A 26963-nucleotide genomic window follows, 5' to 3' on the forward strand; every position below is an offset into this window, starting at 1 on the left:
CTTATGTTTTCCAGATACTCTCCCATTTCTGTAGTACCTTGTGGGTTTAAATCCCAGCACTTACCAGCTTCCCATATTACGGGAAATGGTCACTAAGTCTTCAGATCAGCCCCTCAGTGTTAAATTGTGGCAGTCAGGAAAATGTAGCAACCTCTAAGAGTTTTGTAGGGAAGGCAAGATAAAAGCCATTTCTCCTTGCTTAGCTGCTTTGATTCTTGAACATCCTTTTATTTGCAGTTGTCTCTTTCACTTAGTTACGCATTCAGGGCTACGGATAGGGCAAGAGAAGATGGACACTCAGCAGTGGAAACAGATAAACAGATATACCTAGCAGATATACTATAAAGTTCAGTAGCTCATAGTGCATTGCTTAGACAAATGGGATTTTCGTGCTGAGCATTTGGCTTTTTCAACCTCTGTGTTCTGTTTGTATGGCTTTACTTTTCAATGTAATTTCCTAGCCTTTCCTTAAAACTTGTTTAAAGAATTCAAATTCACTTTTCATCTGTTTTCTGCATATTCCTTACTTTTGAACTTTTGAGCTCATGATTAGGGATTTCCTGACCAGCAGTATCTCCTGGGAATTTGGTTGCACACTAAATGTCTTTTATGTTGCTACTTCTTCAGGATAGAATGGACCCAAACATCCTTGAGATTTCTCTTATTGCATGTGGCAGCAAGACATTTTAAAAAGTGGCAACATCCCTCTGCTCTGTACAACTCTGTTTTTAGTATTTCACTGGTGTAATTGTTAGGCAACGTTTTTTGTGGTTTTAACAAGAGAAGGAGACAACAATTTCTCACTATTCTTCCATAGTACATGGTGGGCTTGGGGTCACCCTTGAGTTCTGATGCATAGAATGGAGAGAGACTTCTTGTTGGAAACAACGTAATTATTTTAGCTGTAACTCTTAAAAAAAAACCCCGATAATTTAGTGCATAACTGCAGAGTTAAAATATTGAAAACAGATTTATAATGATAAAATGAGGCAAATACAACAAAATTAAAGCTGCTAGTTCTCAGCACCAGAAATGTTATTTTTAGACACTCTTAAAAATATCTATTATTGCATTTTGTTTATGGATTTGAATATGTCCTTACATGTTTCCAGATCACCAGAATCCCGACTAGAAAGCAGGCATTCTAGCTGAGTGAAAAGTGTAATATTTAATTGTCATTTTATCTGTTCTTCTCTTACAACATTCACCAACTGTTGTTATGTACTTAACAGGTCACTACCCAAGTCTCTGTGCCAACAAAAACACATGAACTGCTTCATCGAAAAGGATTAGCAGCTCATTATCACTTCTCAAGACAGCCATGTATTTTTGGTGATCGTATAGTATCTGTGCAAGTGACAGTAACAAATACAACTGATCAGAAGATAGAGAATATTCACATAGGGGGAAAGTTACCTACAGGCATGAGGATGCATGAGTTTAATCCAATAGGTAATCGTATCTTCTCTTTAAAAAGACAGAATCTTAATCTTTTGCAAAATTTCAAATATAGAAAAGTGGTTTTGCATGGTCATATGTATACTCATATATATGTATGCACACACACATACATACTCATGTAGCTATCTTTTCTTAGGTAATCTGATTTTAACAAAAGTTTCATTCAGTTTCTCCCTACTTGTATTTGACTTTGAAAATAACTCCTTAGATCAGAACTTCCATGCCTGAAAGTTTACCTGCTTGTTCAATTATCAATTATACTATATCAATTCCAGTTGATATAATAAAATTTTTCTCTCACCCCACAAACTTTAATTCTCTTACAGCCTTAGTCCAGAATGGATATAATGGGCTACTATTAAGTATCAGGTTTTTATTTAGATATTCACAATGATTTTCATGCCAAGCTTTAAAGAAAATTTGTAGATGTATTATTTAATTTGGTGTCTCAGAGTTTCCCTCATGAGCTTTTGGCAGTGGAGTGAAAGTGTATGTTTTAATCTAGTATGTGTCTACCATACTTCTGCAGTGTCGCTTCTCAGATTAGGTACTGTGTGTTAATTCAGTAAAGCAATGCTGTATTCAGTCCTAACCTATATTGTTTTAGTTTCTACCTTCCAAATGGGATGTTTTTTTGCTAAATTTCTGTTAATGGAAAAGAGTAGAAAACTTGGAAAGAAGAACGCAGATCGTGGCAACTTTTATTCAAGTGTAGTACCTGTGCTCACAACCTACTTTCTTTTCTCAGCAATTCTTTGTTTTAGGGCATTGTGGTATAGGCAGAAGGAACAAAAGTGTCTCTATTTCATAATATAAATGGAAAGGACGGACATGTTCCTTTTTGACACAAAGTACATCCTGTACTTCAGATGCGTTTCTTCTCTTGTACTGAGCTACAATACTATGTGAATCCATATCATGTTAGAAGAATACAGAAATAAGTTCTTAAAGCACAACAGTGAATTAAAGAGTATTCTTAGTTTTCAGTAGTTAAAAAGATGTTTGGTATTAAATTGCTGTATTCTATTGAAATACTTATTTTTTTTAACATTGAAAAGACTATACAGATTTATGCCAAATAGCTACAAAAGCAGTTGTACAACACTACAAATGTGTTGACAGTTTTTTTCAGAGTTAAAATTTTGGAACCATTTGCATTTTGATAATGATGTATACTTGATCATGACAGTTACTTTCAGGAAGGATATTAATTTTAAGTGAACTGTTTGGTGTTTATTCCTCAAGGTAAGAAGTCCAGTGCAGAGTTCTGATTTCAAGTTAGTTTTGACCATCAGCCTAATTTTATATCCCTCCCTTTAAACATTCAGAGAAATAAAGTCACAAAGGCTTAAAAGTAGAAAACTAGTAATACTATAAATCAGATCAGGAGATATTGTACTCACAATAACAGTCAGTGAACAGTAGCATTCACTTCTCTCACATAAAAAACATGAAAAATTCTGGAATTAATAAGCTATCCAGTTCAGGTTTCTTAAATTCCACAACACAATCCTACTCTTCAAAGTATTTATTTCCCCAAGAGACACACTATTGTGTTATCTGTCCTGTGAAGCTGTTTGTTTTGCAGAAAATAAGTTGTATATCATCTGTAGTTCCTTCCAAAAATGTTGCTTTTCTTGCTTGAATGCAAATTTCCTGTATTCTTTGTCACTTTTTAGAACTTCGTTTATATACCCTGTTGTTCTTATTACCTTCTGTGTTTCCAGCATTTGGAAAACACGTCCTATAATTTGCCCAGCGGAACCAACAGAAGTGTCAGTGTAGACAGGTATTCCAACTGGAATATAAATCTAGTTTTGCCTCCATCACTGCAATTACTATTGGTGATTGCCCTGATTTTGCCAGTAGAACTGGGCCAAATGATTTCACCTACGTCCTTGTGCACAGTATTTTCTTGTTGGCTAAGTGCCTTTGAAACCCCATTTGAAAACATTAAGCTCAAAGACTTCGGTAAAGTTTAGTCTGAATTTGAGCTGGAGCCTGCAATCTTTCAGTGCTTTACACAGACTTCTTTTCTTGAAATACTTTTTTCTATTCATTCCCTAGCATTAGTTTAGTCTTTGCCTCCATGTTTTCCATATTTTTCAAAACTTAATCTTGATATAGTTAAATTTTGTTTCCTTTTGTCATGGAGCAGCTGCCTGCTCTTCAGTTCCTGAAAAGCATCAGATACACTAATGTATAAGCTGGAAATTAGACTTTTTTCTGCCTGCCCAATCATTTTTATTTGAATTCCTCTCTTTTAACAGTGCTTTTAAGTTTTATTTCTTGTAATCTTGAGAAGTCAAACTGCTCTAATGCTTGTTTTTAATACCTACTTCTTATATAAAGAAAGCTTTTCCCTCCTACCAAAACAAAGCCTTATCTCTACAACATCGAGGAAACAGTATAGTGGTATAGCCAAGAAACTAAGAATGAGCATGTCTCTTGATACCTTAATTTGAGAATTGCCTCATTCTGCACTGCTTGTAAAGCACAAAATTATCTTCCATTTTGGGTTCATAATCTTTCTGCTCTCTTCCATAACTAATGCAAGCAAAACATTGGGAAATAAGTAAACCACACTCTTTTTCTGTTGCTAGCAAGGTCCTTTGGTCTGCCATCCCAGTGGAGGTAGGGGATGGAGATCCACGCGACAGCAAAGACACAAGGGTTATTGATGTGTTAGAAACCACGGAAGCGCCTGAGAACAGTTGCATAGGAATTAGGGCTTCTCCCCCAAAAAAGGTGGTGGGATCAGTAGCCTACCTGAAGTGCATCTACACCAATGCATGCAGCATGGGCAACAAACAGGAGGAGTTGGAAGCCATTGTGCAGCTGGAAAACTATGATATAGTTGCTATCACGGAAACACGGTGGGATGACTCGCACAACTGGAGTGCTGCAATGGATGGCTACAAACTCTTCAGAAGGGATAGGCAAGGAAGGAGAGGCGATGGGGTAGCCCTGTATGTTAGGGAGTGTTTTGATTGTCTAGAGCTTAATGATGGTGATGATAGGGTTGAGTGTTTATGGGTAAGAATAAGGGGAAAGGCCAACAAGGCAGATATGGTGGGAGTCTGTTACAGACCACCCAACCAGGATGAAGGGGCAGATGAAATATTCTATAAACAGCTGGGAGAAGCCTCGCGATCGCTAGCCCTTGTTCTCGTGGGGGACTTCAACTTCCCGGACGTCTGCTGGAAATACAATAGAGCAGAGAGGAAAGAGTCTATGATGTTCCTGGAGTGTGTGGAAGATAACTTCCTGACACAGCTGGTGAATGAGCCAACTAGGGAAGGCTCCCCGCTGGACCTGTTGTTTGTGAACAGAGAAGGACTTGTGGGTGATGTGATGGTTGGAGGCTGTCTTGGGCAAATGAGAGAGTTTTCGATTCTCGGGGAAGTAAGGAGGGGGGTCAGCAGAACTGCTACCTTGGACTTCCAGAGGGCAGACTTTGGCCTGTTTAGGGGCCTGGTTGACAGAGTCCCTTGGGAGGCAGTCCTGAAGGGCAAAGGAGTCCAGGAAGGCTGGAAATTCTTCAAGAAGGAAATCTTAAAGGCGCAGGAGCAGGCCGTCCCCATGTGCTGAAAGACGAGCTGGCAGGGACTAAGACCGGTCTGGCTGAACAGAGAGCTTTGGCTTGAACTCAGGGAAAAAAAGAGAGTTTATGACCTTTGGAAGAAGGGGCAGGCAACTCAGGAGGACTACAAGGATGTTGTGAGGTTATGCAGAGAGAAAATTAGAAGGGCCAAAGCCCAACTAGAACTTAATCTGGCTACTGTGGTAAAAGACAATAAAAAAAAAAATGTTTCTATAAATACATTAACAACAAAAGGAGGGCTAAGGAGATGCGGGGGGAAACATAGTGACAAGGGATGAGGAAAAGGCTGAGGTACTTAATGCCTTCTTTGCCTCAGTCTTTAATAGTAAGACCAGTTGTTCTGGGGGTACCCAGCCCCCTGAGCTGGAAGACAGGGATGGGGAGCAGAATGAAGCCCCCATAATCCAAGGGGAAATGGTTAGCGACCTGCTACACCACTTAGACACACACAAGTCTATGGGGCCGGATGGGATCCACCCAAGGGTACTGAGGGAGCTGGCGGAAGTGCTCACCAAGCCACTTTCAACCATTTATCAGCAGTCCTGGCTAACCGGGGAGGTCCCAGTTGACTGGAGGTTAGCAAATGTGACGCCCATCTACAAGAAGGGCCAGAAGGAGGATCCAGGGAACTACAGGCCTGTCAGTCTAACCTTGGTACCGGGGAAGGTTATGGAGCAGATCATCTTGAGTGCCATCACGCGGCACGTACAGGACACCCAGGTGATCAGGCCCAGTCAGCATGGGTTTATGAAAGGCAGGTCCTGCTTGACCAACCTGATCTCCTTCTATGACCAGGTGACCCACTTATTGGATGAGGGAAAGGCTGTGGATGTTGTCTACCTGGACTTTAGTAAAGCCTTTGACACCGTTTCCCACAGCATTCTCCTGGAGAAACTGGCTGCTCATGGCTTGGACGGGTGTACTCTTCGCTGGGTAAAAAACTGGCTGGACGGCCGGGCCCAGAGAGTTGTGGTGAAGGGAGTTAAATCCAGTTGGCGGCCAGTCACAAGTGGTGTTCCCCAGGGCTCAGTTTTGGGGCCGGTCTTGTTCAATATCTTTATCAATGATCTGGACGAGGGGATCGAGTGCACCCTCAGTAAGTTTGCAGACGACACCAAGTTGGGCGGGAGTGTTGATCTGCTCGAGGGTAGGAAGGCTCTGCAGAGGGACCTGGACAGGCTGGATCGATGGGCTGAGGCCAACTGTATGAGGTTCAACAAGGCTAAGTGCCGGGTCCTGCACTTGGGTCACAACAACCCCATGCAGCGCTACAGGCTTGGGGAAGAGTGGCTGGAAAGCTGCCTGGCGGAAAAGGACCTGGGGGTGCTGGTTGACAGCCGGCTGAACATGAGCCGGCAGTGTGCCCAGGTGGCCAAGAAGGCCAATGGCATCCTGGCTTGTATCAGGAATAGTGTGGCCAGCAGGAGTAGGGAAGTGATTTTCCATTTGTACTTGGCACTGGTGAGGCCGCACCTTGAATACTGTGTTCAGTTTTGGGCCCCTCACTACAAGGAAGATATTGAGGTGCTGGAGTGCATCCAAAAAGGGCAACGAAGCTGGTGAAGGGTCTGGAGAACAAGTCTTATGAGGAGCGGCTGAGGGAACTGGGGTTGTTTAGCCTGCAGAAAAGGAGGCTCAGGGGAGACCTTATCACTCTCTACAACTACCTGAAAGGAGGTTGTAGCGAGGTGGGTGTTGGTCTCTTCTCCCAAGTAACAAGTGATAGGATGAGAGGAAATGGCCTCAAGTTGTGCCAGGGGAGGTTTAGATTGGATATTAGGAAAAATTTCTTCACCAAAAGGGTTATCAAGCATTGGAACAGGCTGCCCGGGGAAGTGGTTGAGTCCCCATCCCTGGAGGTATTTAAAAGATGTGTAGATGTGGCACTTAGGGACATGGTTTAGTGGTGGACTTGTTAGTGTTAGGTTAACAGTTGGACTCGATGATCTTAGAGGTCTTTTCCAACCTAAATGATTCTATGATTCTATTACTGCATGTAGTAATGTAAATTTTATTAATATTTTTTGTGTTTTACTATTTATTAACTAAATTGGCAAACTGGTGTTATTCTAAATGAAATGTCAATGCTGGATCTGTACACAAGCAAAAGGATGGAACTTCAATATATTTTTTTCTGTAAATAGTTTTCCTAGCTTTGTTAATACAAATCCTTATTTTGTTGATGGTGGGCCGTAAGATTGAAATGGCAACATTTCATGTGCTTTAACTCTGGGGAGGGGGGATCCAAGACACTTAAACATCTAAGTGTGACATTTGGGTGATACCTACTTGAAATTAAACTTCAAGTATTGGATCTTTTTTATGGAGCTTTTTTTTTTTAATATAGTTTTTCTAATTATGTGAAGTTTGGGGGTTTGCATCTGGGGTCTTCTGTTGCTTTGCATATATACTTTACCTGTTCAAAATGTTTTCATGTAGAATCCCTTGAGCCTGCAGGATCTATTAATGTTTCAATGGGTATCGACTTCTGTGATTCTACTCAGACTGCCAGTTTCCAGTTATGGTGAGTTTTTGGGGAGGGGGGGTAATTTTTTGCCCTTGGAAGGCAAAAGTAGTGTAACTTTGAAGTTTACTTGACAGTAGCAGACATGCTGTTTATTAAATGTCTAAAGAATTGAACAACAGTTCACAACATGATGTATACCAAAGATGTTTTTAGAGAAATAAGACATAATTATTCTTCTGTTTTACTATTATAAGGATTATCAGTTTTCTTCAGTCTTCCAAATTTTTTTACCACTTGATTCTAAAAACACAGATTTGATGGTAAGATCAAATCTAGGTTTGAAATCATATGTTTAAGTTCTAAAACTCTTTGACAGGTTGTGTTTGGGATGTCCTGTTTTTCCCTTGGTGTAAATGATATCAAGTAGAAGCATGAACTCCTCTTCAGAGTTAAAATTACTTCTCTGTTCCTAAGCTTTATTTTTATTTTTTCCCCTCTCTTCTTTGGATTTTTCTTAATAACACCACCTTGAAGGGAGCAGTCAGGTCTGACTAGTATGCTGGAGTTTATTGTATGTGTTCTTCCTTGTAAGAAATTGTAAATCAAAGAAGCACATAGTGTGAGCAATTTTACTACCTTGAGTGCTTATTATGGCTGTTTGTGATCTATGTAACATGAGTGCGTGAAACCAACCCCAAAATTTGCTAGCCAAAGAAGCCTGTTCCTCATGCTGTAGATTCTTTTAAATGATTAGGGACAGAATGAAAACAAGTAACTGGCTGGCCAACTAGATTTTGTCTTATATACGTGATTTATGGGTTTTATGCTCGTTATTGGCACATTCAAGATCCTCCTTTGTATGAGTTCCTGTTGCATTCTAGGCTAGCAGAGAACCTGTTCATCCAGTGAGAACTCTGTTATAAAGCAGCATTTGAAACCAGGGAAAAAGAGAAGCATTTTCCCACCATGGATGTGGGAAAGCTAGACACCTTCTTTTAAGAGCAATTCAGGCTTGTGCTAGCTTATGTAGTCTTTGAAACTATGCAAAGGCACTAAATCAACCTGCATGAGTTTTGTTTTTTACATATTTTGTTGCAAGAAGCAACACTCTATATTGTGCACAAAAAGGGATATTGAATAGACATTCACGTTGCAGCATTCCAATTTAGGGAAAACTCTCATCCCTTTGAGAAAGTTCTGTACCCCTTTCTTTAATACTGTAGAAATTTTAGTGTACTACTACTAAGCACAGCTTGCGCAACTTATGGATTATTAAAGATGGGGGGGAAAGCTTAATAATAGAAATGTACCCATGTGACTCCAAAAGAACCACTGCTAAAATTAAATTTCTTGTTCTAGGGGCAAGGAGGTTTTACTATTGAAAATATTTTAATTTTTTTTCCCTCCTCAAACCTTTTCCTGTACAATGGATGCTCATGCATAGTCATTTAAAGATATTAGTACCTCCAGCAAGATGTCTGCAGCATGCAGTTTATGCACATCACGTTATTGTAGCTGGTCTGTATGCTGCTTGCTGGAATTTGGGAACAGCTTTGGACTGTTGCCTGATGGTAGGTTTGTTTGGGGAGGGAAGTTCCATTCTAGGCAATGCAATGTGATAATTACTTCAAAATGATAGGCATCTCTCTCTCTAAATATATTTTGTTTTTATTTTAAATAAAATATGCTCAGTTTATCAAGCAGGAATGCTCTTTTTTAAACTGAGCAAATATTTTTCTTTCAAGTACATATTTTCAGTATACTAATGATTTGGTTCCATACTTTTACCATTTATTGCTAAGAATCTTAGCAGTGATGAGGATAAACAAAGTAGCATAACACATTGATTTTATGCAGATCACCACTTTTATGTTTTGGGAGGTCTGCTGTATTAGTGATATATAAAAACTGATTACTTTCTTCAACATTGCCTAGTAATTGTTTATTATTTTCCTATTAGACAAACAAGACAGATCAATATTCCTGAACACTGACCAGACTATGAGTAACATCACTGTAAATAGATTTGCCTCAGACCTCAGTGGTGTATTCATTTTAATGATTTGGACAATGAGAGTCCAATGACAAAGCTCAAGCTAAGTTTAAAATTAAATTAAGAATAGGAATTGCTTACTTTGTTCCATTGCTAATTGATAGGGCCTTGTCTCTTTAACACCAGTTCTTAGAAAATAGTATAAAAATAGGTAAAATGTTCTTTGCATTAAATTTGCTATTTTACTATTAAAATACAATATTTATTGTTCAAAATCCTACTGATGTTCAATCCATTGGAGAAATTGTGCAGTGTGATGTTTTGGGGGCGGTGTCTCAGAGAACTTAGCTGCAGCCTTTTTAACTAGTCATACTTCTTAAAAAGCTTTTATCCAAAACGAAGAATGACTTGTAGAATTTTGTCAAAATGTAGTTAAAATATTGTGCACACAAAGTTGTCAGTATTTTTGTATTTCCTGATAACATATCTTTATGAAAGACATCATCAGTTATTTTGCATTTTTGTTAGAAGCATGTTCACCAGTAAAGTGTTCCATTTCATAATCGTTTTCTTTACATTGTTCTAAAAGGGGCACTTTGTCTTGCATCAAATGTAATTGATCCTGAAGCAGTGTAATCACAATTACTTGCTTTCTTAATTGGCCTGCCCAAAATCAGAAAATGGAAACCGATTGGAAGTGTTTAAATCAATAGCTTTGTAGTAACGCTTGTGGGAGTAGGGAGATAGTGGTAATGGGTAGATCAATTGGTCTTAGATGCCAATCATGGACTGTGTGTTTTGCATAGCAAACACTACCTTTCTGCTTGGGGATGTGCTGTTGTAATAGTAGTTCAATAAATAGAAACTGTATAAAGAAAAAACCTAATGTGAGTAATAAAATATTTAGATGTCTTCCTGAATTTATTGTACAAATCAAGGACAATGTAGGAGAAATTGCATTACAGAGAGAGGTTTGAAGGGCTGAGGTTTGAAAGACCTCCCTAGTAAATACTGTTTTTATTAAGCAAAGCTTACCAAGATCACACATCTAATTAAAAAGAGGTGAAACGCCTTAACTTGAAAACTGTTCCTAATGCGTTTCTTTAGAACGTGTATTAGGATGCTCACACTGTACTCATAAGGAGAACATCTCATCATTGCCATTTTTCTTGTGCTGTCTCCTTGCAGAGGCACGCTACTTCAGTCACACTGGTGTTCTACATAATAATGCCTCTCAAGCAGAAAGTTAAAGAGGAATAAATGGAGGAACTTAGTCTTTTAAAAGATTTTTGTGATTGTTACTGTTTCTTTTGGGGTCACATCAGATTCTGCAAGCAGGATATACACAACTTAGAAGTATAAAGCAATTCGTTATTGGCTAACTCACATGCAAGGTAGTCTGGTATCTTGTTGAATCCTAGTTAAGCATTAGTATATTCACCACCCCAGTCAGAGACCTCAGTCTTTGCTAGGCAGGTAGGCATAAATGAGCAGAGGAAAGGTTGGCCTCCTCTGCTCCCTGGAATGGATCCTTGATGTTGCAGACTGACTGCAGTACTCCACTGACTGTGGATTTTTATTTTTTATTTCCTTGTCAGATTTTATATATTTCCACATTGGTGTGTTTTCTCTTGAATCCTTGAGCTACTAGTAATCACTGTCTTAACAGTCCTTCCACTGTCTCTTATTTTATCTTTATTATCTTGCATGTCTCTACTTTTCAGATATTCTCAGATCTTTCTCACAGTTTACCAGTTTCCTCAGATGTCTGAACAAAGGTTTCGGAGCTTTGCCATGTCAGAATTTGGCCTTGGATCCTTGGAATGAAGACATTTGAATTCCTAGAGAAGAAAGGCAAGGAAGGTTACAGAGACAGAGGGTTACAATATATACATGACCTTATTCTATTTTGCATGCATGTATTTAGAATGGACTGTATAAAGAGAGCATTTTGCTGATTACTCCAGAAGAGGCTGGAAGAAGAGCAGGAAGAATCTAGCAATTTTTTAAGTAAAGTAAATTCCGTGAATGAGATTTGAAAACCTTGTTAGATCTGCTGTCTGCAGGTTCTACCTTATCATAAAAGGTTTTGCTCTAAAATTTCCAAGGCAGAGAGATATTTTTTGCAGCAAGACATTCTCTTACCTCACTCTACGTTGATGTAGGAATCTTCCTAAGCAAGAACTTCTACCTGCAAAGAGGAATAAATGAAGAGGATCAATTGGGTAGCAGTCAGTATTTGTTTTGAGTGCAAGCATGCGTTCAGGTGTAGATGCTTGCACAAAAGCATCTGATTAAAATTATGTAGTAGAATATGTTATGGAATATATTACAAGCTAATGTTAGAGATGCAGGACTGTCTTCACATCAGTGTCACTTGCATTTTCACTTGTTTCTTGCTGTTTCCTTCCCTAGTGCTTTGTCAGCAGATCACTAAGTTGTTTACAGATGTTGGACATTAAGACAAGCAATCTGGTACTCTTCTCTTAACTTCATTATTCTAAAGTAGTCAGTTGGCCCAGTTCCAGAAAGCAAATATATCTAGATAGATAACTGACCTGGAAAAAACAAGACTGGGCATGAACAACTACTCTCATTTCTTCTCTCTCCCTGGCCTTTTTTCTTGTAAAAGCAGGATGGCATCTTTTCCTTTCTTCAGCAAGAGTGTATGAGCAAAGTCTCTCCCCAAAGTCCAGCCGAGGTCAACCCACCATGCTTCTCCATTCCATCTTTTGCAGGAACTTAGTGTGTTGCTCTTCCTCTTTGTTGTGGTTTAACCTCAGTCAGCAACTGAGTACCACACAGCAGCTCCCTCACTCCTCCCTGCCCCCCCCCCCCCCTCCCCCGGTGGGATGGGGGAGAGAATTGGAAGAGCACAAGTGAGAAAAACTCATGGGTTGAGATAAAAACAGTTTAATAATTGAAATAAAATAATAATAATAATAATAATAATATGATGATGATGATGATGATGATGATGATAATAATAATAATACACAAAGCAAGTGATGCACAGTGCAATTGCTCACCACCCGCCGACCGATGCCCAGCCAGTCCCCGAGCAGCACCCCCCCCGGCCAGCTTTCCCCAGTTTATGTACTGAGCATGACGTCACATGGTATGGAATATCCCCTTGGCCAGTTTGGCTGTGTCCCCTCCCAGCTTCTTGTGCACCTCCAGCCTTCTCAGTCGGTAGAGCATGGGAAGCTGAAAAGTCCTTGACTAGTGTAAGCACTACTCAGCAACAACTAAAACATCAGTGTGTTATCAACATTGTTCTTGTCCTAAATCCAAAACACAGCATTGTACCAGCTACTAGGAAGGAAATTAACTCTATCCCTGCTGAAACCAGGACACACTTCCATTTTTTTATCATCTGTGGAGATTTTTTTATCATCTGTGGAGATTTTTTGAATATAAGACAAAAACAGTGAACTAGTTTTGGATAGATGTATTCTGGGTCAAGCAGCTATGAGGAGTAAAACAAAAGAGGAAAATATAAATATAGCAAGAAGAATATTCCCCAGTGTCCTGGTTTCGGCAGGGATAGAGTTAATTTCCTTCCTAGTAGCTGGTACAGTGTTTTGGATTTAGGATGAGAACAAAGTTGATAACGCACCGATGTTTTAGTTGTTGCTAGGTAATGCTTACACTAGCCAAGGACTTTTCAGCTTCCCATGCTCTACTGACTGAGAAGGCTGGAGGTGCACAAGAAGCTGGGAGGGGGCACAGCCAAACTGGCCAAAGGGACATTCCATACCATGTGACGTCATGCTCAGTACATAAACTGGGAAAGCTGGCCGGGGGGGGCCGCTGCTCGGGGACTGGCTGGGCATCGGTCAGCGGGTGGTGAGCAATTGTACTGTGCATCACTTGTTTTGTGTATTATTATTATTATTATCATCATATTATTATCATTTTATTTCAATTATTAAACTGTTCTTATCTCAACCCATGAGTTTTTCTCACTTGTGCTCTTCCAATTCTCTCCCCCATCCCACCGGGTGGGGGGGAGTGAGCGAGCGGCTGCGTGGTGCTTAATTGCTGACTGAGATTAAACCACGACAGTCCTTTTTGGCGCCCAACGTGGGGCTTGAAGGGTTTGAGATAATAACAGATTAACCGGAGTGTATTAAGGAACTTATATCTGTTAATAGTTGAGGGTCACAATGTTGGTTTCTCTGTTCTCGATATTGATTTGTATAATCTGCATCGCGCTCTTTTTCCTGCTGTACATGTTAAAGATTGGTGTTGGTTTTTGCAGTTTGCTGTGGTCTGCAGTGAATAGTAATGTCTCGCTTGTGAGGTTTGTTTTTAGAACATTGACCTTGACGTTTCTGTGGTATGTAAACTTCGCCATGAAGCCGTTACTGTACCATGGATACCATATCGTGGAGACAACTAGCAATTGCAGTAACTTTTCTGAGAGGTTTTTCACGGAAGAAATACAGAATGGCAGAGTCACTACCTTCTTCTATGATGTTTCCTCCTTCATTACAGTAATTTTTCAGTATTTTGAGCATCCTTGGGCAGTTAAGATACTTCTATTAATACTTCTTGGCAATACTGTTTCGGTTTTGTCTAAAGTTGGTAAGCAATTTAAGAATATCATCCAGAGATCTGCCCCAAGGCTGAATAATTATGAGTGGCAGGGTGTGTGGGACAAGATGGGCAAGTACCTAGGCCAATGGGCACCCCCAGTGTTTTGGAACTTCACCCCTGAGCAAATGCAGAATCCTGAAAAGTTAGTAGAATATTTGGAAAAAGTATGCTGTCACCCTGGCAACTCTAGAGAGATGCAACTCATTGCAACGTGCTGGGGCCTGGCCCATGCCTACCGAGCCCTGTTCAACACCATTCAGTACCCTCAAAGGGAAGAGAAGGTCTCTGGCTCTGACAGTAAAACGACACGCACTGCGGCCACTCAGACCCGGGCAACACGCACTACGGCCACTCCAACCCCGGCGACAGGCTCTGCGGCCACTCAGACCCCGGCGACAGGCCCTGCGGCCACTCAGACTCTGGTGACATGCACTTGCACTGCGGCCACTCCAACCCCGGCGACATGCACTGCGGCCACTCCAACCCCGGCGACAGGCCCTGCGGCCACTCAGACTCCGGTGACATGCACTTGCACTGCGGCCACTCCAACCCCGGCAACAGGCCCTGTGGCCACTCAGACTCCGGTGACATGCACTTCCACTGCGGCCATTCCAACCCCGGCGACATGTACTGCGGCCACTCCAACCCCAGCGACATGCACTGTGGCCACTCCAACCCCGGCAACAGGCCCTGCGGCCACTCAGACTCCGGTGACATGCACTTGCACTGCAGCCACTCCAACCCCAGCAACACGCCCTGTGGCTGAACCAAAGAACGAGCCTGTGCCGGTATCAGTCGCCCCTGTACACAAGAAGAAATTTTGGAAGCGGAAGTCAGCTCGTTTAGTAAGGGAGGAAGAAGCTTCTTCTAAAAGGGAACTGGAGGAAGAAGTATACGAGACAGATGACCCTAGAGAAGGACCATCACGAGAACAGGAGGAGGAAAGCCGGCCGCTGATCAGGGAGGAGGAAGAGGAAGAACTCATAAACGAGGCAGTGACCACCCGATCTCTATCCCTGAGTGAGCTGCGAGATATACGAAAAGATTTCAGCCGCCGTCCAGGTGAGCATATTGTCACCTGGCTGCTCCGATGCTGGGATAATGGGGCCAGTAGCCTGGAATTAGAGGGTAGGGAAGCCAAGCAGCTGGGATCCCTTTCTAGGGAAGGGGGCATTGACAAAGCAATTGGAAAAGGGACACGTATCCTCAGCCTTTGGAGGCGACTCCTGTCAAGCGTGAAGGAAAGGTATCCCTTTAAAGGAAGATGCCATATGTCGCCCAAGCAAGTGGGCCACCATGGAGAAGGGTATCCAGTTTCTGAGAGAATTAGCTGTGATGGAGGTGATTTATGATGACCTGAACAATGAACAACTATCCAAAGATCCAGACGAAGTCAAGTGCACACGACCCATGTGGCGGAAGTTTATAAGGAGCGCACAATCGTCATACGCCAATTCATTGGCAGTGATAACCTGGAAAGATGGAGAGGAACAAACAGTGGATGAATTGGCTAGTCAACTCCGGCAATACGAGGAAAGTCTTTCTTCCTCCATCGTCTCGGCTGTGGAGAAACTGTCCCGGGAGATCCAGCAACTCAGAGAGGATAGGTCCTACTCCTCACCTGTACGGACCAGTATCTCGGCTATTAGGAGTCAGCGTTCTTTTGCTCAAGAGAGAGAATATAAAGGATACACACCACGGGGCACCCTATGGTTTTACCTGCGTGACCACGGAGAGGACATGAGGAAGTGGGATGGGAAACCTACTGCAGCCCTAGGGGCACGGGTACGCGAATTGCAAGGGAAAACAATCACAGAAAGAGGTTCTTCCAGGAAAATTGCTGCTCCAGTTTCCAGCGGGCAGTTCCCCAGAGAGAGTAGAAGGGCTGATCTTACTCTTGATCTTAATGAAGAAACTTCTGACTCATACGTACAAGAAATGAGAAACAAGTACTGTGATGAGGATTAGAGGGGCCCTGCCTCCAGCCAGGGGGAGGAAAGGGACAACCGGGTTTACTGGACTGTGTGGATTCGGTGGCCTGGCACATCAGACCCACAGGAGTATAAGGCTCTAGTAGACACCGGTGCACAGTGTACCCTAATGCCATCAAGCTATATAGGGGCAGAACCCATCTGTATTTCTGGGGTGACGGGGGGATCCCAACAGCTATCTGTATTGGAAGCCGAAGTGAGTCTAACTGGGAATGGGTGGCAGAAGCACCCCATTGTGACTGGCCCAGGGGCTCCGTGCATCCTTGGCATAGACTACCTCAGGAGAGGGTATTTCAAGGACCCAAAAGGGTACCGGTGGGCTTTTGGTATAGCTGCCTTGGAGACGGAGGAAATTAAACAGCTGTCCACCTTGCCTGGTCTCTCAGAGGACCCTTCTGTTGTGGGGTTGCTGAAGGTCGAAGACCAACAGGTGCCAATCGCTACCACCACGGTGCACCGGTGGCAATATCGCACCAACCGAGACACCCTGATTCCCATTCATGAGCTGATTCGTCGACTGGAGAGCCAAGGAGTGATCAGCAGGACTCGCTCACCCTTTAACAGTCCCATATGGCCAGTGCGGAAGTCTAATGGAGAGTGGAGACTGACAGTAGACTATCGTGGCCTAAATGAAGTCACGCCACCGCTGAGTGCTGCTGTGCCAGACATGCTAGAACTTCAATACGAATTGGAGTCAAAGGCAGCCATGTGGTATGCCACAATTGATATTGCTAATGCGTTTTTCTCAATCCCTTTGGCAGTGGAGTGCAGGCCACAGTTTGCTTTCACTTGGAGGGGCGTCCAGTACACCTGGAACCGACTGCCCCAGGGGTGGAAACACACCCCCACCATCTGCCATGGACTGATCCAGGCTGCACTAGAACAGGGTGAGGCTCCAGAACACCTGCAATACATTGATGACATCATCGTGTGAGGCAACACAGCAGGGGAAGTTTTTGAAAAAGGGAAGGAAATAGTCCAAATCCTGCTGAAGGCTGGTTTTGCCATAAAACAAAGTAAGGTCAAGGGACCTGCACAGGAGATCCAGTTTTTAGGAATAAAATGGTAAGATGGACGTCGTCAGATCCCAATGGATGTGATCAACAAAATAACAGCCATGTCTCCACCAACTAGCAAAAAGGAAACACAAGCTTTCTTAGGCGTCGTGGGTTTTTGGAGAATGCACATTCCAAATTACAGTCTGATTGTAAACCCTCTCTATCAAGTGACCCGAAAGAAGAACGATTTCAAATGGGGCCCTGAGCAACGACAAGCTTTTGAACAAATTAAACGGGAGATAGTTCATGCAGTAGCCCTTGGGCAGTCCGGGCAGGGCAAGATGTAAAAAATGTGCTCTATACCGCAGCCGGGGAGAATGGCCCTACCTGGAGCCTCTGGCAGAAAGCACCAGGGGAGACTCGAGGTCGACCCCTAGGGTTTTGGAGTCGGGGATACAGAGGATCCGAGGCCCGCTATACTCCAACTGAAAAAGAGATATTAGCAGCATATGAAGGGGTTCGAGCTGCTTCAGAAGTGATCGGCACTGAAGCACAGCTCCTCCTGGCACCCCGACTGCCGGTGCTGGGCTGGATGTTCAGAGGGAGGGTCCCCTGTACACATCATGCAACTGATGCTACATGGAGTAAGTGGGTCGCACTGATCACACAACGGGCTCGAATAGGAAACCCCAGTCGCCCAGGAATCCTGGAAGTGATCATGGATTGGCCAGAGGGCAAAGATTTTGGAATACTGCCAGAGGAGGAGGTGACGCGTGCTGAGGAGGCCCCAATGTATAATGAACTCCCAGAAAATGAGAAGCAATATGCCCTGTTCACTGATGGGTCCTGTCGTCTTGTGGGAAAGCATCGGAGGTGGAAAGCTGCTGTATGGAGTCCTATGCGACAAGTTGTAGAAACGGCTGAAGGAGAAGGTGAATCGAGCCAATTTGCAGAAGTAAAGGCCATCCAGCTGGCTTTAGACATTGCTGACCGAGAGAAGTGGCCAGTGCTCTATCTCTATACTGACTCATGGATGGTGGCAAATGCCCTGTGGGGGTGGTTGCAGCAATGGAAGCAGAGCAACTGGCAGCGCAGAGGCAAACCCATCTGGGCTGCCGCATTGTGGCAAGATATTGCTGCCCGGGTGGAGAACCTGGTTGTAAAAGTCCGTCACGTAGATGCTCACGTACCCAAGAGTCGGGCCACTGAAGAACATCAAAACAACCAGCAGGTGGATCAGGCTGCTAAGATTGAAGTGGCTCAGGTGGATCTGGACTGGCAACATAATAATAATTTAGAAAAAGCTTTTAAAACTAAGACTTTAATGACTGCCATTGTGGAATCTGTGAAGTGCTCATTTACAGGTGATGATAATTGTATTTGTATTAGTTTTAAAGAAGATGTTGCCATCATTGTCCTCACGTCTTTTGTTATGGCAGAGAACTACTTTCCCAGGAACCTTTTGGAGCCAATCCTTTAAAAAAAAGAAAAAATTGAAGGAATAAGGAAAATGGACACTGGTTTCAAATGACAGGTGCTAGCTGCTCCCACTGCACCCATCTGAAGGAGAGTTAAAACTGCGCGTCTTCTAAAGGATTGAATGTTAGTCTTGCAGTGTCATTTATCACAGAGATGGTAAGTCTCCCTGTGTTCCTGTGGGAGCATTATCATCTCTCATTTGTTCATCTTAATTGGGTACATCAGAAGATAAATTCATGTGCTCCTTGGATTTACATAACGAAAAGTGGTGTAAGTCTTAAAAATACAATATGTACAGTTTAACAGTTATTAAGGCAACAGTAAGAGTAATGATGTCTAACATTATTTGCCCCTAAGTTCACAATTCAATACAAAAAAGATTTTGTGAACTAGTGGTGAGGTACTGTTCTCAGACATCCCTATTTGACTCTTTTAGAGCTTCCTTCTGCAGACTCTCATTAAGCATACATGTTCCACTTATCACTTGTACTCACTAATACCAGAAAATGCAACCTTTAATTTTTGAAATCTAAAAGCAGTTATGTTTTGTTGGCTTGGGAAACTTTTTTTGCTGATAAACTGCTTCAGCTTGATCTTCCAGGACAGTTAGAGCAACACCACCTGAGAGATGTTTCAGTGCAGCTTGAACCAATTGTCTGCCAGATTCTTAAACATCAATGTTCAAGCTTCAAACCATTTCTGCAGGTTTTTATTTAAACTATTTATACCAATTATAGTATTCAAAATATAAATAAATAAGTTCAATATGCTGGAATTTAGTTTACTAGGTATTTGGGGAAATTATGTAGTATTGTACTGCATCAATCAATTTTATTGTTAAACATATCCATTAGATATGTGATGAAATCTCCATCTTTGGAGATACTCAGAGCTCAAATGGACAAGGCCCTGAGCAATGTGAACTAAGGTGGTTCTACATTGAGCAGGAGGTAGGACTGAGTGATTTCCAGATGCCCCTTCCAACCTCAATTGTTCTATGATTCTATGGAACTATGAAATTACTTTTGTTTAATTAGATATTACTGGATCTCTAATATAAAGATCTAATAAAAAAGATGCAGATCAATAAACAAAAGCTGTATATTTAGTCTGTAAAGTGTGTGATAAGGAGAATGATAAAAGGAAGGATGATTTTCTCTGGCTGAAAAATAAATTTACTGAAGTACGCTGAAATTAAAGTAATGCAAAGTAAACCGGATGTTGGCTAAAGTAAAATTAAGAACAAAGTGCAATCAGAATTTCTGCCTGCAGACTATGAAGAGTTCATAGTTTATCAAAGAATGTCTATTAGCTTTTTAATCACTATGGGAAAGGGAAGTGGAATGCTTGTTAACAGCAGAGGTGGCGAGTGGTCCTCTAGAGCAGTTACAACCATTTAAATCCCAAGCTATGCTCGTGCTTTTATTCCTTCTTATTGTGAAAAGATTGTTATTCTAGCATTTCAAAGCAATCTAATCATTGATGTTATAAGTCAAGTTAATGTACAAATGGCATGTCCAGTCAATGTAGGACATGAATCATTGTAGACAAAACTGTTTATCTGTTTTATGCTGAATTATGTAGTGCACATCTTGCTTAAATATGAAAGAAAACATTGGTAGAACAATCAGTTGAACAATACCAATGAAGGTGGTATTAAAAGTTTTAGTCATATAGTCCAAGCAGTATATATAAACAGCAAAAAGTTATGGGACAGTTGATTAAAGACCCTTCCTTCAGCTCTTAAGCTTGATGGAGTTCTTGATCAGTTTTCAAAAGAAAAATTAAAGAAAAAATATTACTTTCTTATTTTATAGTGCACTTGATTCTGCCAGCCAGTCAACCAATCCCTGCTCTTTTAGTATGTTAATGACTTTAGAGATGGATGGTCTTTTAGTAGTATAGGGAAAAAAATGTGAGAATTTGTTAGCTAAGCAAATTTTTAAAAGTAGCACTTCATAAATGATTCTTTGTAAAGGGAATACTAGCCAGGTTTCAGGTGATTGTTTCACTGTATGTTTACTAAATAATTTTCAACAAAGGTAGCATTCCTGCTGAATTTTATCTGAAAAGCCCATACTTGAGATTGCATCCATAAATATAACACATCAGAAGTTAGAACGTAAGAATGTTCCTAAGCATTTGCTTGTGAAATTTGGTAACTATGGTAAGTATTAAAATTTTAAGTAATAGGACCATAAAATGCTTTCCTGTTTTCAGGTGGCTTATCTTGCATCTTTAGGAGGGAGATACATATGTTTTCTGTATTATTCATCTAGTGCTGTTTTTTCTATCAGTCAATGTTATTCCAGAATTTTAAAGTTGCAAAGTTATAGAAAATCAGTAACACATGCTTGAGGTTAATTTAAATACCATGGATATTAATTGATGAAATATATTTTCCATTCTAATTATTGTATTATTATATTTAAGTAGGCTATCTGAGGCATATCAGCAATCAATATGTATTGACTATTTGGTACATCGGGGGAAAAAACGTGTTCTTTTCTAAAATTTTCTCATGCCTCAAAGCTTTAACAAAGATTCCGACTGGATATACTGATCCTGAATTGCTAGCTGAATCCCTTAAGATATAGTTAGTCAATCAAACATAGCAGAGTGAATGTATCTTGAGTTTCTGTAGACTTTGAAAACTCCAAGGCAAGATAGTCGGAAACTTGGAGAATTGAATGGATAGGGAGAGCAACTTCACTGTATGGGATTTATTTCTTGAAGAGGAATATGTAGCATTTGATTGTAGTATACTACTACTGATAGTAATTTTTTTAACTCTCTGCCATTATGAAAACTGCCTCAAATTCTGCAATTTTTGTGTGCTTTTACATCAACCAGTATGCTGTGTGTTTGTGTTTAAATATGCAAAATGTTGTAAAATTGAAGTGATCAAAGATTTTTTTTTTTACTCCCAAATGTATTTGATTTTGTTTTTTCAGACAATAATAATCCTTTTTGTCTGAAATTATACCTTTGCTAGGTTTAGTCCTATTTCTGGGACAGCTGTTGCTGATAACAGAATTTGTGAATAACAGTTCATTTAAAAGAATTGTAAAATGCATAATAATTTATCTTTTGCAAGCATTTAGGTTGATGCTTTATAGATTACAAATAAACATTAATATGAGTAAAAGTTAAATTTTCAGAAATACGAGAGCATGCATACTATATTAATACTGCATTTGTACTGGAGAAAATAGATTAGCTTTACTGCTGTAAGAAATTAGCAGTATTTTGGATTAACAAGGTAGAAATCAGGCAGGTAGTTTTTACACTGTTTATAGATTCCATAGTAAATTTGGAGCTGATATGTATATATTCATCTATTTTGAAGCACTTGGTTGATTCTCTGTAATTTCTCTTTTCCTAGCACAAAGGATGATCATTTCAATGTTAACATTCAACTCCCTGTTGGAGAACTGCTTTTGCCTGTCACTATGTCAGAGAAAGACTTTAAGAAGGAGCAAGGTGAGAAATATTTCAGCAGCTTCAATAAATGTATTTGGATAAGAAGGCTGTGTGGCTTTCAATTTCCAAGCGTACAGCAAGTGCTTCCACTATAGCTGTTTGTGTTAGTCTCTATTAGTATTCAGCCTGATACTAATGATTTAATTTGAAAAATCTTTAAAAAGACGTGCAGTGGTATTTGACAGCTTTTCAGTGTGCCTTTAAAAACACAAAGCCCACCCTTTACCGTGAAACAGTCTTTTGCCTCAAAGAGGCAAAAAGAGGCTTCCTATCATGAAGTATTAATGTCTCTCCTACTAACAGTAAAGCAGAAAGTTGGAACCCCAGCTCAAGGAAATAAACCAAATATACATTGATACGGTGTCTGTCTTTACTAGTCTTTATTCCATGGCTACTCTTAAATACTATTAACATACCTTTTCTTCATCTACTTTGAAGATTATTTTAAACTTTTTCCTTTAAAATATAAAAATATTCTTGTTGGAATGCTGTTTTAGAAAGGTGACATCTTCCATATATTTCAGCATTCTTCTAATGTTATGTCTTTAAAGAACGTAAGTTTCTGATGCTAGTCCAAACACAAGCCTCCATAAGAGCTTTTAATAACTTGAATATTTAATACAAAATATTTAGAGAAAATTGTAGTTAGCTTTGACCGTGTGTTAAATGGAACAATCCATACTGCTACCCTTAATTTGGATGTGATTCTTGGATATTTTAAAAAACAAATGTTTGCATTTTGGATGCATTCAAATGTAATAGTGTTTACTCATCTATCTCAATGTATGGGGATTTACACATGTAAATCTCTTCACATTGAGATGAGAATATACCCATGGGATCCTGTCTCATTGCTGTGTAAGGCTCAGAAACTCAGTATATCCATCAAGCAGTCAAGAACACCAATGAATAATGCTATGTATTATTAATTATTGCTTTTGAGCATTTCTTGCTTTTTGTATTTTTGGATTATTAAGAAAGTAGTTTAAATATTCCTTAGATCATTTTCAGTTAAGCTTATGGCTGCAGTGAAAAGTTAGGATTGTGCTTTGTTTTCTTAACCAATTGATACTGATTTGCTGTTCTTACCCTTTGCTGGCTAAAGCCTGCCTCTCTGCTTTATACCTGCCTCTCTGCTTTATACCTGCTCATCAAACCAAGGTGAGTGATTGAATGAGGCTGTGGCACATTTATTTTAAACTGTTTGCTTCTAAAAATTGTAGCTGAGGTTGTAGTGAAAGGAAAGCAGGTTACTGTGCTGCTTCCTCCTCACCACCACCCCATTTTTATGTTTGCTTGCTTTGTGATATTTTGATAGAATTTTTGTATGTTTTGCTGTGACTGTTGTCCCACAAGCGGGGTCTGGTACCCGGTGTGCAATAAGCCAATCTTACACACAGAGCCAAGATATTTATTTAGCTCATGTTTGCGCAAAGATGGGTGCTAGGTGGTAATTCCACAAAGCTAGCACACCACACAAAAGAACTACAGTGTATTTATATTGTTACATGATTAGTAAAAGCCCACCTAAGTTCATGCTCATTGGTTAGTTGTGTTCAAATTAGCCTCGCTTGCTATGTAAATTAGCACGCATGCTTCTTGCAGGTGTGGGGGGGGGCAAGTCTTTCCAGTCTTGAATTGAGTCGGTGGTCGCGATCTCCCCCTGCCGCCTTTACCTTTCCCCTAGTTACCGCAGTTTTTTGCTGACTTCTTGTTTCTTTGGCAATCATCTAGCCTCCGACGCCTTCTAGGGCAGGATGTTCCCCTTCTATCAGTCTTCTAGTTCTTCTTCAAGGGCATAGTTGTTGTAAGGCATGCATTGTTTATACAAGGTAATCAGGCTAGAAAAATGAAGACTACAGTCTAGGATAGGTATTAACCCAAACATATGGCTACATTTCCCCCCTTTGAGACTATAGAAGAGGAACTTCACTGTAGTTTCTCATATATTAGTCTCACCCTCTCATAACTTTGTCTCCCTATTATAGAACAACATTTCCAAAAACAGTGTTATTATGTAGATACATACAAAAGCTAATAAGGCAATTATTATAATGCTTAGTAACTTTTTTTTTTTTTGATCCATACACTCAGATCAGGGAACTAGGAAGTCAACTATTTAAATGTTTCTTCAGATCCGTAAGATGTGTCATCCCTCCGTATCTCATGGAGCATTCTAGTCTGTTTCCAAATCTCTTCTAAATCTGTAGAAATCCTACCATTCTAGTCTACATATACACAACAACTTATATTTAAACTGTGCACACTCCTCCTTGGGAGGTTAGTGTCATATCTAGAGCCATTCTGTTCTGTAAAGTGATTTTAGCCAATTCAGACACTTCTTCTTGTAGGGCTTTAATAGCATCGTAAGTCTCGTTCCCAATTTTCTCAATTACGGCAGAAATATTTACTATAGCTCTTTCTAATTCACTAACTCCTAACCAGGGGAGAAACCATTTAGCGAAGGAGTGAAATCCTGTGGGTCTGTCAATCAATGGATTCTTTGTGTTTCTTCTACTTCCCATTCTTGTTCTATTGTATCATTGTATGATGCTTGGTCACTGTTATTCTGTACATGTTTTACAAATATCGGGAAAGAGAAATTGAGGGGTATTCCTATTAAAGGAATACCTTTCTTAGAATGCTCGGGGAAATGAGTACAGATCCAACAATTAGACTTGTTCATCATTTGTGCTGTTTTTTTGTGGGTTTTGTTTTGTTTGGTTTGGTTTGGTTTTTTTCTTTTCATCAAAGTAAAATGCCAATTCTGTTTTCACGGATTTCCTGTTTCCCCATAAGACACTTTAGCATTTCTTAATTTCATCCATAGGCAACAGAGGAGTATCACCCCCCTTAGCTCCTTCATTTCTTTTCCCAAAGAAATCTGTATACCTACACAAATATACTAGCAAAGATATGAAAACAATTACCAAAATGCAATACAAAGATATTAAGCTTTATATACAGTCTAGCTCAATATATGACTTTTCAGAGTCCCAGCTACAGTTTATTGGGATCGAGAGAGCTTCAGCTTCAGTGGTCCCGTTTCTTCAGAAATCCACTCCTTCTTGTGGAGCTTTCTTCATGCAAGTATAGTGTATCCACAAATCTATACCCTTCACTTTCACAGCGGTATAAATGATAAGTAGCACCAGGTAAGGTCCTTTCCACCTTTCTTTCAAAGGCTCATCCTTCCAGGTGCGGATGTAAACTTCATCTCCAGGTTGAAATTCATGCACCAGTGAATCTAAAGGCAAAGGAGCTCGCTGGTTAAGGTACCTGTGCAAGGAAGACAAAGTCTGCGACAAGGATAATAAATAATTGACCAGCATTCCCTCTCCTTTCATGTGCATTTGGTCCTCTTTTCCTGTCATCAAATTTACAGGATATGGTTTTCCATACAGTATTTCAAAAGGACTCACTTCTCTTATTCTAGGAGTAACCCGAATTCTTATGAATGCTATAGGTAGGACATCCACCTATATTTGCGTTTCCTGACATAGCTTCGAGATCTGTCTCTTTAGGGTCTGATTCATCCTTTCTACCTTCCCCCTTGACTGTGGCCTCCAAGTGTGTTGTGGTTTAACCCGGCAGGCAGCTAAACACCACACAGCCGTTCGCTCACTCCCCCCGCCCAGTGGGATTGGGGAGAGAATCGGGAAAAAAAAGTAAAATTCGTGGGTTGAGATAAAGACAGTTTAATAGGACAGAAAAGGAAGGGAAAATAATAATAATAATAATAATGATAAAAAGAATATACAAAATAAGTGATGCACAATGCAATTGCTCCCCCCCGGCCAACTCCCCCCTAGTTTATATACTGAGCATGACATCATATGTATGGTATGGAATAGCCCACTGGCCAGTTTGGGTCAGCTGTCCTGGCTGTGCCCCCTCCCAGCTTCTCACTGGCAGGGCATGAGAAGCTGAAAAGTCCTTGACTAGTGTAAGCACTGCTCAGCAACAACTAAAACATCAGTGTGTTATCAACATTATTCTCATCCTAAATCCAAAACACAGCACTGTACCAGCTACTAGAAAGAAAATTAACTCTATCCCAGCCGAAACCAGGACAAAGGGGTATGTAAATCCCATTGTATTTGTAAAAACTTAGAGACTCCTTGAACTATTTCCGCTACAAAGTGCAGTCTGTTGTCTGATGACATCCCTTCAGGGATGCCGAATCTTGGAATCACCTCTTTGAGCAGAATTCTAACCACTTCCCTGGATTTGTTGGTATGGCACGGGAAGGCTTCAGGCCACCCAGAAAAAGTATCAACTAACACTAAGAGATACTTAAACTGGTTACATATTGGTAACTCAGAGAAATCTATTTGCCAGTATTCCCCCGGGGTTTGACTCCATCTCACTTCCCCGAAAGGAGGTTTTCTTTGGATTTTTGGATTATTCTTGCAGCAGTGTTGACATTGCCGCACAATTATATCAGCTAACTTTTGCAGTTTTGGTCCTACAGCATATCTTTTGACGCTCGCAACCAGAGCATCATTTGTGGTGAATGAAGTTACATCCAGTTGGCGGCCGGTCACGAGCGGTGTTCCCCAGGGCTCAGTTTTGGGGCCGGTCTTGTTCAATATCTTTATCAATGATCGGGATGAGGGGATTGAGTGCACCCTCAGTAAGTTTGCAGACGACACCAAGTTGGGCGGGAGTGTTGATCTGCTCGAGGGTAGGAAGGCTCTGCAGAGGGACCTGGACAGGCTGGATCAATGGGCCCAGACCAATTGTATGAGGTTCAACAAGGCCAAGTGCCGGGTCCTGCACTTTGGCCACAACAACCCCATGCAGCGCTACAGGCTTGGGGAAGAGTGGCTGGAAAGCTGCCTGGCGGAAAAGGACCTGGGGGTGCTGGTTGACAGCCGGCTGA

General features: G+C 40.9%; 1 pseudogene across 1 annotated transcript in view; it reads left to right on the plus strand.

The window, feature by feature from the left end:
• LOC143172217 (AP-3 complex subunit beta-1-like) overlaps window positions 1-26963 on the plus strand; it is a 288974-nt pseudogene that overhangs the window by 231234 nt on the left and 30777 nt on the right. Inside the window, exons 21-23 of the transcript XR_012997310.1 lie at window positions 1233-1452; window positions 7505-7589; window positions 21981-22078. The product of XR_012997310.1 is annotated as an AP-3 complex subunit beta-1-like (transcript). The remainder of the gene's footprint in view (window positions 1-1232; window positions 1453-7504; window positions 7590-21980; window positions 22079-26963) is intronic.

Source organism: Aptenodytes patagonicus, chromosome W (genome assembly GCF_965638725.1).
Source record: "Aptenodytes patagonicus chromosome W, bAptPat1.pri.cur, whole genome shotgun sequence".
Lineage (NCBI taxonomy): Eukaryota > Metazoa > Chordata > Aves > Sphenisciformes > Spheniscidae > Aptenodytes > Aptenodytes patagonicus.